We start from the raw sequence: 12391 nt of genomic DNA, 5'->3' as shown, positions 1-12391 counted from the left end.
TCTCAGCACTCTCCGAAGAGGGGGGAGAAAGTCAACCAGAGAGCGGATGGTAGGAGGCCAGGGTCAACCTGCTGCAGAGGGAGTTGCTGAGAGTGCATTGGGTGCTGCCGCGCTAAAGATGTCCTCCCAGCTGCCTTGTCGGAAGAAGGAGAGGTCCAGACAGGTGGTGTTTAATCCCCAGGTGAGAAGCTTGGGATTTATTTGGCACGGAGAACGGTAGCAGGTGAGTTCACAGTATAAGGTTGGTTAATTTAGCCCTGGGACAAATAGTCCTCTCCTGGTGAGGCCAGACCAATACCTTTGCTGGAGAAGTGTGCAAGTCGGCAGGGCTGGGCTGGATTCCCCTGGTTCCTGGGACAAATAGCTTGGCCAACTGCTCTCTCCTCCCAGATGTGGTTGTGGTGGCTGAATCAGGATAAAACAGGATAAATAGCAAGTGGAAGCAAGAACTAGCAGCCTGCTATCGTGGACACCACTCAGCAGTGGCTAACATGCCCCCTGCTTTGCAGTCTTTGTAGCCCTCTTGTCTCTGGTATCCCCAGCCTGCCACCAGCCAGTGCCACAACAGCATTACCTCCCTTTCCTGTACCCCGGTGTTGCAGCAGTCCCTTCCAGGCCAGCCACCAGTCTGACTTGCTGCAGACCCTGTGACTGTCCTTCCCTTTGGCCACCCGCAATAACTTCAACTTGTGCCCCTCTCAGAGGTTCCTCAGATATCACCCAGAGATAAGCAAAGGGGGGAAAGCCACAGTCCAGATGTAGGTCTTAAAGGTGAGCTGTGGGAAAAGGTGGCAGTACAGCCCTCTTCAGAGACTGGAAACAGCTTCTTTGATGAAGCTATTCCTGCCAGTGTGATTTAAGGAACCAGAACAAAGCTCTATCCCAAGGCCAGGCTGGCTCTTGGATAGCCACAAGCCCCAAGACACACATCGCTTAGCCAAAGTTTTGTCTCATTCCTGGCCAGACACTTCCTTGGACTTACCAACACCTCACTGCAAGGAGACAGAGCGTGTGGGAGAAGTCTGTCCGCAGTACAATTCTGAGTTGCACTTACATGTGATGGGCATCGTTTCTTGCAACCAGCAGGTTATCGCCTGGTGATTTTTCAGAACACAAATGTTGTTTGGTAAATGCAGACAGAGCAGCTGCTGGTTGGAAGAAGATGCTTGGAAATGTCTGTAAATGAAAGGTAGATGAACAAGTACGAAGAGTGCTCAGGAGACTTTGGGAGGAGCAAGGAACCTGCATCTGACCTTATGGAGAGGGCAGATGACCAATTCCAGCACGGTGGGACATGACCCAGGCGCCAGCAGAGGTATACGCTGTTTCCTGCCAAGTTCCGCTGACCCGGGATCAACCTGCTGCTGCCCAGGGACTGTTTTTCAAAGCCATTGCCTTTGGGCATCACCCCTCTCTGAGCGAAACAAGTCACTCTGCAATCAAGCCAGTGTTTCTATAACACTGCCAGAAATCCAAAGCAGGTACTGTAAGTCAACAAAATGCTAATTCCCAAAAGGTTAATTAAACTGAGCAGGACTCATAGATGAAATGCAACAGCTGACTGCTGCAATTAACTCTGGCACCGTGGTTAGCATTAGGTGGCACTCCAGTGTGGGGGAGCTCCTCAGATGAGTTATTTCGGTACGTACTCTCTTGGGGCAGGTGGGGATGTGTCCTGTATATATCAGTCATTTCCTTCCTGCCAGCCTTCAGGAGATGGAAATTAGTGACACCAAATTCAGTCAGCCTGGGGGGGGGGAGGGGGAAATGTGTTGCTTCTCTACAACCCCCCTGAACCAAACCTCGTAAATACTGAGTTATGAGGTATGAGGCTCTATTTAAAATTAGTCTTCTAATGTAAATGTCTATGTAAATACTGTGTATTACTCTGTGGCTGTCATCATCCCTTCCAGGTAAAGCTGGAGAGAGAAGGCTTAAAAACAGTTTAGTGGGCTTGGGAAGACTGGGCAATACCTTTAGCCCAGGGAATGCTTTGCAGCCAGCGACAGGGAACACAGAATAGGGGTCCTTTTTTCCCCCTGATATACTGACATTTACTCCCAGCAGGGGCGTTCCAGGAAACAGAGAGCCCTGAAACTTTCTCACGGCATCCTGACAAAACAAATGTCCCCCATGGACCCTTCTGGGGTGTCTGGCAGGAAAGGGAAGGGAGCTGGTGGGTCCTGGTTCACACGCTCTGCTGCAAAAGGCGCCCTCAGTCTGGCCACAGTCTCCCTTGCAAGGAGTTGGCTAGTGCCTTGCTGACTCTGCGACTGCAGAGAAATGCCCAGAATCACCCTCTGATTGTCAAATCTGGGGCATTTCCAGGGATGCCTGTGTCAAAAGCAGGCAGGTCGCAGCAAGCTCACGTCCAGCGCCCGCATCCTCACATGGTGGAGGAGCCCTCCCTGCCTGCTCTGCTCCTCTCCATCGCCAAGCAGCGAGTTGAGCTGCTGCACTCCAGATTGCTTGGCTCCTGGCAGTATTTGGCCCTTGCAGGTGGAGGTCTTTCGCTCCTGGTCCTGAGGAGGGGAAGAATGATGTGTACACAGGGATACTGCTTTCCAAGCTGACTCACTGAGCTGGTGATGGAGCCAACAAAGTTTGTCTGCCCACGCTCCGCTGTTGTCTTCCATGGCGAAGAGACGGAGCACAAAACTCCTGGGGAAGCTCTGAGCTCCCTATGGGGGGGACTGTTGCCTCCAGATGAATAACTATTGTTGATGTCCCCAGGAGGTACCTGCCACATAATAACATCCAAGAAATTCTTCCAATTACTGCCTTTTTATAGAAATATGAGGAACAATTACATAACAGCTGCATGCAATTACTACGTCAGGTGATGTGACCTTTTCAAAACCAAGAAGTAATATAATTTTACAGGTAGAACAGAAAAAAAAAGTTTTTCTTTTTCTCTTGGAATATAAAAACATAAAACCCATGAGTTCAAAGCAAAACCCATTCTTTTTTTGCGGAATTTCCTTTTAAAGCACAGGTAATGGTGGTTCTTTCAATTACATCTCACACCAGTTTCTGGCCATCTGGAGACAATGGAATAAAAGTAAGTCATAAAACAAATAAGTAATCCTATGAGCAAATGGACGAAGCCTGTACTAAGATGTTGTGCCTTAAGCTAAAGGCCTCTTTTCTCTAGGATGAGCTGAGTTTAGCTTGCAGCCTGGAACATCCATTGGCATTCTTTGTCACTTTCCCCCCTCTTTGTTTTCTAATATAACTAGTGGAAACTTTCTCTCTGAAACTTCAGCCTGCCAACTACAATGAACATTGACCAGTGGTTTCAGAAGTTACAGGTAGGCACAAAGACAGCAATACTGCATTCAGATTGGCTCCTTAGGCTAATGCACAGCATAGTTTTCAAGGTGAGGTTGTAAGAAAGGCAGTGGCAAAAGGCAGTGGATAAATATGTAAATAAATATATGTAAATAAAAAATATACAATGCAGGTCTTGAAATCAAGGGCTAAGGAGAAGAAAATTTTTTGCCTTCCTACTTCATCACCAAACAAACTTTTTCATGATCTGGGGGTTTCCTCCTCCATCAGGGCTTTTCCCTTTGAAAAAGATTTATCCATGATTCTGATACATACTTTTTGCTCCTTTCTTTTCTGGCCTTCATTCCCTTGATGTCTGGCAGGGCTGGTGTACAACCGGGCTTTCCTGGGCTGGTCTCGTTGTGTGGGGAATGGATGGTCAATATGGGGACAGGGAGATGCCTGCCTGGAGGATAGGATAAGAGTGAGAACAGAGCCTTGCTTTACACCCACAGAAGACGCCTCTGACTTTGAACTGGACCAAAGGTAAGCCATTTCCATACCTTTCCAGCCAACAGCCCAGGAAGAGCACCACAGGCTGTGAAGTCTTTAACTCCCATTGCTTTTTATATAACCTCCGTGTATATGGTTGCAAAGAGCAGTTATCATTTAAGTGATTAAATGATAACAGCGAGCAGTCTAATTCTAATTTAAGTCTAATTCCCACAAAAATCATTACAATGTTCAGGACCCATGCCTTGCCCCTGAACCTGGCCTATGCCATACAGAGGAGCGTGGAGACAGACTGGACCTCTCCAGGTACCCGTGCACCTCTTTCCTTGCACCATAAGAAGACATCAGACTGCAGAACAAGTCACCATCACTCCAGCCTCTCCTGCTAAGCTCTCTCCATTCAGCATAGCTAGGCAAGGATGCAAATATAGATGCAGACTTGGTGAGAAGGTGGCCTGAAAGCTGATCCAGGCTGTCCTGCTTGTAAATTACCTCTTTACATCCTGGTTCACTCAGCCATTTGTTTTGCTAATCCCAAAGGCCTGGAAGGTCATGATATCCCAAACAAACAGCCTTCGTGCTATGTTATCATTGCCTTGTTTTCTCCATTTAATTTTCTCTCTCATATCATAGTTCCCTTTTATTATATTTTCCTTTGGAGAAAAATATAAAATCTGAAATACATCTGGAATTACGCATATCTACCTAGGAGAAGCTAGGCATTGGTAGGTATAGGATGGCATAGAGATGCCACCAAACTTATTAAAAGATGTCACTATTCTATGTATTTTTCCCTAGAAGAAAAGTAACTTTATCTCTAAGTTCCTGAATGGCCTCATGAAGATCTGTAAATGTCCACTTCAGTCAGTTTATATCCATGTGTCTTCCTATGGTTGTGATCTGATGTAGCTTATTAGCCAAACATGTTCAGCTCCTCTTTTTGAAAGCTTAATAATTAATAAATAATGCATTCTTTATTTTTAGATCTATCTGTTAACGCTCTACATAGCTCAAATGGCATATGGATGCCCAGGAGTACAAAACATTCGGAAGCCTTATTCCTCTGCTTTTTGATAATCCCTTTTCCTCCTGCTGAGAACATTTCCATCCTTGTGATTGCTTTTGTGTGGCCCCATCCTCTTGCATGAAAGCAGCTACCACAAACAATATTTGAAGAGGCTGAAGGACCAGTGATGTGAAAATTGCTTCAGTGCTAATTCTACTTTCTAAATATAGGCACATTTTTTCTTGAACACAAGGACAAGACAAGAGAAGGTGAATGGTACTGATGCTTACTTTTACTCCTTCACAACAGCTTCTGCAATATATACTCAGGACTGCTGGGAGGAGACAGATTTTTGTATGGTGAAGCTTCTCATATAGGCATTTTACCTATAGACCACTCCATCCTTCTTGATGCTGAGGAAAGAAATATATGTGTGTGTGTTTACATGTACAGGTATATGAAGAGAGAGAGAAAGAGATATACATACATACATTCATTACAGAATTAGGTCTTTTTTAAAAGCATATGGATTTAATGCTCTTAAATTGACACTTTCTGTCTGTTCAGAAGAAAGGCTCGTTCTGGGCAAGAGGCATGATGTTTATTATCATCCTTCTGTCATGTGCTAATCTTATCCCTAGTCCCAGGTGGAGGCTTTCTAAGGTCCTTCTTACAGTCAAGTGGCATTACAGGCTGGACTTGGCTGCTGTTGTATTTCAAAGTAGAGCAATGATGTCATTGCTGTCGTTCGTTATTATTTTTTGACTTATTTGATACAGTATCTGCTAATATCAAAACTTTCTTTCAGGCATCTGTTTCTGTCTACTTGCTGAATGTCTCTGCTGATGCTGAGTTTTCCTTGCCAGGATGTAAGATGCATTTTGATAACATTGCCTTTGCATGCCGTGGACCTGATGGATGGAGCAGTCTCTGCATTTTGATCTGGACAAGAAATAAATCTACCTGGGAAAAAAAAGAAACACAAATGAGAGCTCATAATGTAACACCGCTGCCAAAATGCTAGCGCTATTCCCCAGTACGCGTGGAGATGAATTACAAGTAAAATCAAAGGGTGGTGTTGTCACTTTCCATAGGCTTGTAGCAATCATTTCTGAATCTTGAACAGCATTTTAAAGGCAACTTGAACAATGGTTTACAAAACTTGAAGAATGTTTTACCATTTTCCTTTAAAAGCCTTTGCAAAAAACTGTCTTGTCCATTACACACTCACAGAAGACTACAGTTTAGTAAAAATGGAGCGGGAGGAGCATGGTGGTCCTTGTAGGTGCTAGGTAAGCATTGCATGTAACCCTCTCTTTTAGGTTGCTCTGCCTCCCCACGTCTCTTACCTCAACTCTCGGTTTTCTCTCTTCCTCGCTCATGTCATATGTAGGAGACCACAGTCTTTTAGGGACAAGATTGTCATGGGTACACAGTCCCACCACCCTCACACAGGGTCATAGAGGTGGTTGGCATGCAGATATCCTCGGACTGAAACTGTTGAATCAGATAATACAAAGTCCTGCTAGGAGAGGCAAGATTTCTTGTGGGATCCAAAAGAGTTGGGGAAGTCTCTTGTCTCCGTGGAGAAATCATCACTGTATGGTAAATCCCATGGGCTAAAAAACTAGAACAAGTTAAGTCTCTGAGCTTTCTCCTTGGAGTGATAATATTCCTGAAAATGCTGGCTTAACGTTAAGGTTGCATTTCATGAGATAGGAGAAAATAGTACCTGGGTCTTGGGGAGAGGGATTTGTGGGAAGGGGTGGTGGGGGAAGGGAACCTTATTGATAAAGTCACTGGGTAATATCTAGATTAGTATCTCCTTGACCACTAGATCCTGATTTCCTATGGCATATAACTGCTTTGCTATAACTCTCCTATAACTTTCTCCTTTGTGGAGTCTCCAACACTTAAAATAGAGACAGTGGGCCTGAACCTGAAGGAAATTTTGTGGCCAAGATGTTGTGTATTTTTTCCGGCTATATTAGACAGTTTTATGAAAGGTCCCCACTTTACCTATTTTTGTGACTATTTTCTGTCTGTTTTCATGCAACTTGTAGAAAGTTAATGTTAAGACTTCTGAACAGCTATCAAATCTGCTGGAAACCGAGACACACCCCATCAAAAGTTATCAAGGGAGACAGACTAAATACAAGCACAGCACAACTGTGCAAGACTTTCTTTGGAAGCCAAATTAAAAGGCATTTAAATCTCAGACAGAAGCTCTCAGAGCTTTCTGACCCAACAGATTTAGCATTAAAAAAAAAAAAAAAAAAAAAGAGGGAGCGATTCCAGCTAAAACACTTGAAAAAGGCTTATATAATCTGCTGGCTCTTAGTGCACATCATCTTGGCTCCCTCAAGCGGCTGGTCCCAGAGAGCTGACAGTTTTCCTCGTGTTTCAAAGCACAAGTGGTTTTTCTCTTAGCACAAGTGTTACAGGTCTCTGTCCCAGGGATCCCAGCTTCAGGCCCTGCTGAATTGCAGCGTGCAGCTGTGTGCAGCCACGCTTTGCTAGAAATTGGTACCCGGTAAATAAGCTCCACGTAGTTCTGAGGTCTCATAATCCAAGAAAGACCGAAGGGACTGAGGCAATCTATATTTGTTTTCACATCCTTTTCCTTTTTCTTGTCATCCTCTAGAGGACTGCATTGCCATTAGTTCTTTTCTCTAAGTTCAGAGACAGATTCTAATGGTTTTGCTGCTGATTGAGATAAGCCTTCATTAGCTATACTGGCTGAGGTCTGCTCTAAAAAAGGCTGGCTGGAGACCCGTGGGACCACATCCTGGCTGTAACATCCTGAAGTTCAGCAAAAACAAATGCAAAGTCCTGTACTTGGGACAGCCCTGGAGCTGGGGCCAACCAAGGAGCAGCTCTGGGGCAGAGGAGCAGCTGAATGTGAGAAATCACTGTATCCTTGCAAAATTTAATATCAGTGGGCACAGGGTGCAGAAAGGAGGACTGTGGACAGAGGAAGAAAAAAAATTCACCATGTGAGAGGTCAAGTGCTGGAACCTCCATTCTTTGAGATTTTTTCGGTACCTGGCTGGACGGGGCCCCAGGTGACCAGCTCTGACTTGGGGGTAATCCCTGCGGTGGATTGGAATGGGAGTGGATTGGAACAGCTCCTTTCTGATCCCTGTTATTCTACGATCCGTGAAACACATGCAGGGCCTGAATTTTTCTATTGTTCACTGCAGGATTGCTTTGAAAGTACTCGCACGCACTGGTGCAGACCCTGACACCCAGCGAGTCTGCAGCCAAGCTCAGCCTTGCTCTTGACTTCCCTCCCCTCTCTCTGCCATGCTGTGCAGGGAGTCAAGCTTTATCCTAAGTGCTTCAGCCAGGTTTTGACCAAAATATACACCTGCCCTCCAATGGCTGAGGCCACAAAATTGTCCTTTAGCTGGCTCATCTTAAAATTCAGCTGCTGTTAGCCCCTTGGAGGGCTGAGCCCCTCAGCACTGACCCAGCTGCCCAGGCTGGCTTTGCTGTCCCTACTGCATTCGAGGCTGCCTGAGCACCAAGGTTTCCAGGAGCTGCTGCTACAGCACAAACCACGTTGGAGAAACAGCCAAGTCCTCCAGGGGTGTTTTGTCATAGAATCATAGAATAGTTTGGGTTGGAAGGGACCTTAAAGATTATGCAGTTCCAACCCCCCTGCAGGAACAGGGGTTGGGTTCTGTCCCCTGTCCTAGGGCAGGGACACCTCCCACTAGACCAGGCTGCTCAAAGCCACATCCAGCCTGGCCTTGAACACTTCCAGGGATGGGGCATCCACAGCTTCCCTGGGCAACCTGTTCCAGTGCCTCACCACCCTCACAGGAAAGAATTTCTTCCTAATACCTAACCTAAATCTCCCCTCCTTCAGTTTAAAATTGTTAACCCTCGTCGTATTGCTACACTTCCTGATAAAGAGTCCCTCCCCATCCTTCCTGTAGGCCCCGTTTAGGTACTGGAAGGCCGCTATAAGATCTCCTTGGAGCCTTCTCTTCTCCAGGCTGAACAACCCCAACTCTCTCAGCCTGTCCTCATAGCATAGGTGCTCCAGCCCTCTGATCATCTTTATGGCCCTCCCCTGGACTCGTTCCAACAGGTCCATGTCCTTTTTATGTTGGGGGCTCCAGAGCTGGATGCAGTACTCCAGGTGGGGCCTCACAAGAGCAGAGTCACATGAAATGTGAGGACACAAGGCAAATTCATGAGGGCATGAGCATAGTTTTGTTGCAAGAAGTTGCAGTGCGAGAAGCTGGAGACAGGTCGCCTCTGCCTTCGTAAGCAAGCAAGCTTTTTGAGTTCTCTGGTACGCATGCTTCTGGTGAGACAGATCTCTGAATTTATCTCCTTTCAAAAGGAAAGCTTTTGTAAGTCACCTTTAATTTATTAGGTCTTTCCTCAAAGAGAGGCCTCATCCTACAGTCCCTTGTCAGCCACAATTTATCTTCTCTGTTTTAACAGTTTTTCATGTCCTTACAGGCAGAGGTTTTCCAGGTTTCTTCAAGGACATATAAAGATTGCTATTTAATGCTCACCAGTGCAATTTGCATTGCTTCAGTCTCGGGAAGTAGGAACAGAACTTCAGCTCTTCAGTTTGGAGATTGGATGGTAACAGGAATGGGAATATATAGCAAAGGGGAAAACAGTGATACAAATGCTGAACCCTAATTGCACTTTTCATATCATAGAGTAAAACCTCGTGAATGTTTACTAATTAGTCATACTTTTAAGCTAAAAAGCCACTATCACAGATTATCTCTGCCTGTCACAACAAGCTCCTGGACTTCAGCATGCAGCTTTACATATGCGCAACTCCCGGACACCTCTTTAAGTGAAGGCTTACCACTTCATTTATGCATCAGAAAAAAGAGAAGATGCTACAACAGGTGCTGAACAAACCTGTGAGTTTTCTCTTTCCTCACTTTTTTTTCTGGATACGAGAACTGGGTACGGACTGGAAATACGTGATGTGCTTCTTCGATCAGTGTGGGGGTTTTCCTGCTTTGGTTCAAATTTTAGAGAACTTTTTAAGCAAATCTCCTGATCACTTCCCACTCATTGGTTTGCATTTTGTCATGATTACGAAATGCACAAACTGGGGTTTTTTTTCAGATTAAACTAAACTGGAAGATGTGGGAAGTCCCTAATGAGTTCCAGCCTCTAATGACCATTGACAGGACCAGACTGGAGCTCTTCCAAAGTAAAGCATCCTGACTCACGGATGGCGCCAACTTTCATCCTTATTACCAGTTCCATCACTCTGCAGATCTACTTCTATTGCACTGCATTTCTTGTAAACATAGACACAGCCTTTTCTGCACTGATTTGCTGCCTTTGGCTCCTTCTGCACAGCAGAGTCTTCATTACATCTGGGTAACAGTTCTCTTACTCAAATAGTAAAGGTGAAAGATTTTGTATAATCTTTTACCTCTCTACTCTCAGGATATTCATATGTTGATAGATCAGGAGACTTAGAAATGGAATGAAAGTATTCAGATGCTGCACTTTTTAAAAGTTAAAAGTCAGGACTTGTTAAGGATAAGACCAGGATATTTTCAGACATAAGTTTGGGCTCTTCCTGTGCTAATTGAGACAGCTAATAAAATTGACTTGGTATTTTTTTCCCAAGGACTAAGGTGTATACAGTACCATTGACTATGAGGACTTGAAACGTGCTTTCTGAGGACTTGCAGTACCATTGACATCTGCTGAATTCGTAATGCTCAACAATTTGGAAATTCTAAGGGAAAATACACTTTTGCCTCAAGCATCTGGCATTGGTCTTTGGTCTCTGGCTTTAGACTTCAAAGAGGAAAAGTGTTGGTCAGGATGCCCTTAGTAACCTTCCCTTGGTGACTGCGTGCAATGCGTCAAAACAGAATAACGCATGCAAGGGCTGGGACTGGGCTCTGCCACTGTGAGGGAGAAAGGCAAAGGAAGGTGGAAAGAGAAACACTTTCTTCCCAAGCCTTGGACACCCACATTACTGTTTCAGCAGTGTGATTTTCATGTATTTACTTGAAAACACACTATTTGGCTTAGCTGGTTTAAGTAGCTGGTTCACTAGTACAAATTGAAGGATCCTCCAAACATATGTCTATCTCCATTTCCCTGTGGGACGTATGATACGGAAAATCACCTGAGCAGCTATGCCTTCTTATTTGTAATAAACTCACATTTCAAAGCAGTGGTGACCAGGGGAAGTAGACTATAGAGAAAAAGATGTATATTGCCACTGAGTATCCCAAATATGTTGAGTTATCCTTGGGCAGACATGACAGGATAGGTCCCTCAGCATAGGTCAGTGTGGCCCCACTGTTACAAGCTGCAGCCTGGCTCTGGTGTCCACCAGATGTCCACATCTTTGTAGTAGAGCATGACAGCTCTCATGAACCACAGTGCCCCACTGGCCTGCAAGTACCGCAGTGCATTTTCTCCAGGTTTTGCTGTTCAGAAGTTAACCAGTTTCCCAATCCAGACAACACTTCAATAACCTTTGCTAATGAATCAGTTAAAAAAGCATGTTTCTGCTCTTCCATGTGTGAGGGAATTTCTGCAGACACATACTACTGATTCCCTGGAAAGACCAAAGGCAGGCTTTAACGTTCCCAGCAGTCTTGTCTTGCCTGGGTAAGGGTTTAAAGTCTTTCTTGAAAAGTCAGAAAATCACTGTGGATGTTCTCTGAAGACACTTTCCTGGCTAATCCACCGCTCCCAAAAGGCAGCCTGCGAGGGAGAGCATATAGCACCGAGTGTTGTCATGCAGGAACTGTGATAAAGCTGAACAACATTTATAACATAGCCCAATATTACTCTTATGTTTGTCATGAGATTAGATTCCTGCTGAGGCATTTCTCACCCCCATTTGCATCTTTGTGGTGAGAACAAAGCAAAGACAAATGATGGCTCCCACTGGTGGGCAGAGGACAAGATCAGTCCCCTCTCTGCCAAATAATTCTTACAGGGTTTTGTGTGAGAATAGGCATGTGTGTATATCTTTGATTTGTTTTAAATGCCGTCTCAGTCATTTATTTCTGAATGACTTGTTTTTTATTATGTGCTCCCTATTCCAACATGAAAAGAGCTAAATTACCTCTTTCCTCCTGCTCATCCCTCCTTCCCATCACTGTGACAAGAGGACTGCTGGTTGTTCAATCATCTTGCTAACGCCACCAGGCAGCCCACGCTCTGCTCTGTTTTGGCGGATCAAGAGGAATTCATTACTCTTTTAAAAGTGGTCAATACGTGGGCTAACAGAAGGTCACTCCAGAAATTATTCCAGTGCATAAAAATATGAATGCTAGGGATACCATCAAGTCTGCACAAACCTAGTATGCAGTGGTAGCTTTCAACAGCAAACTGAAAGCACACCAAGCAAGGTTTACACCATGAATGAGAGAAATGCCACCATTTTTTACCCCTGAAAACTCAACCATGGCTGATTGCTGGAACAATTTAACCACCTTAGACTTGAATGGGCTCCTCAATACATAGAGAGGAGGTAGAGTGAAGAGAGATAGTAAAGAACAGGGACTGAGCACAGAAGTCAAAGTTGCAGGTGGCCCTCATGAGAACAAGACTGGAGGGAAGAAGCCCCAACAG

The sequence above is a fragment of the Larus michahellis genome, chromosome 2 (genome assembly GCF_964199755.1).
Source record: "Larus michahellis chromosome 2, bLarMic1.1, whole genome shotgun sequence".
In the NCBI taxonomy this organism is placed as follows: Eukaryota; Metazoa; Chordata; class Aves; order Charadriiformes; family Laridae; genus Larus; species Larus michahellis.
Note: the sequence above shows the minus strand (reverse complement) of the source record.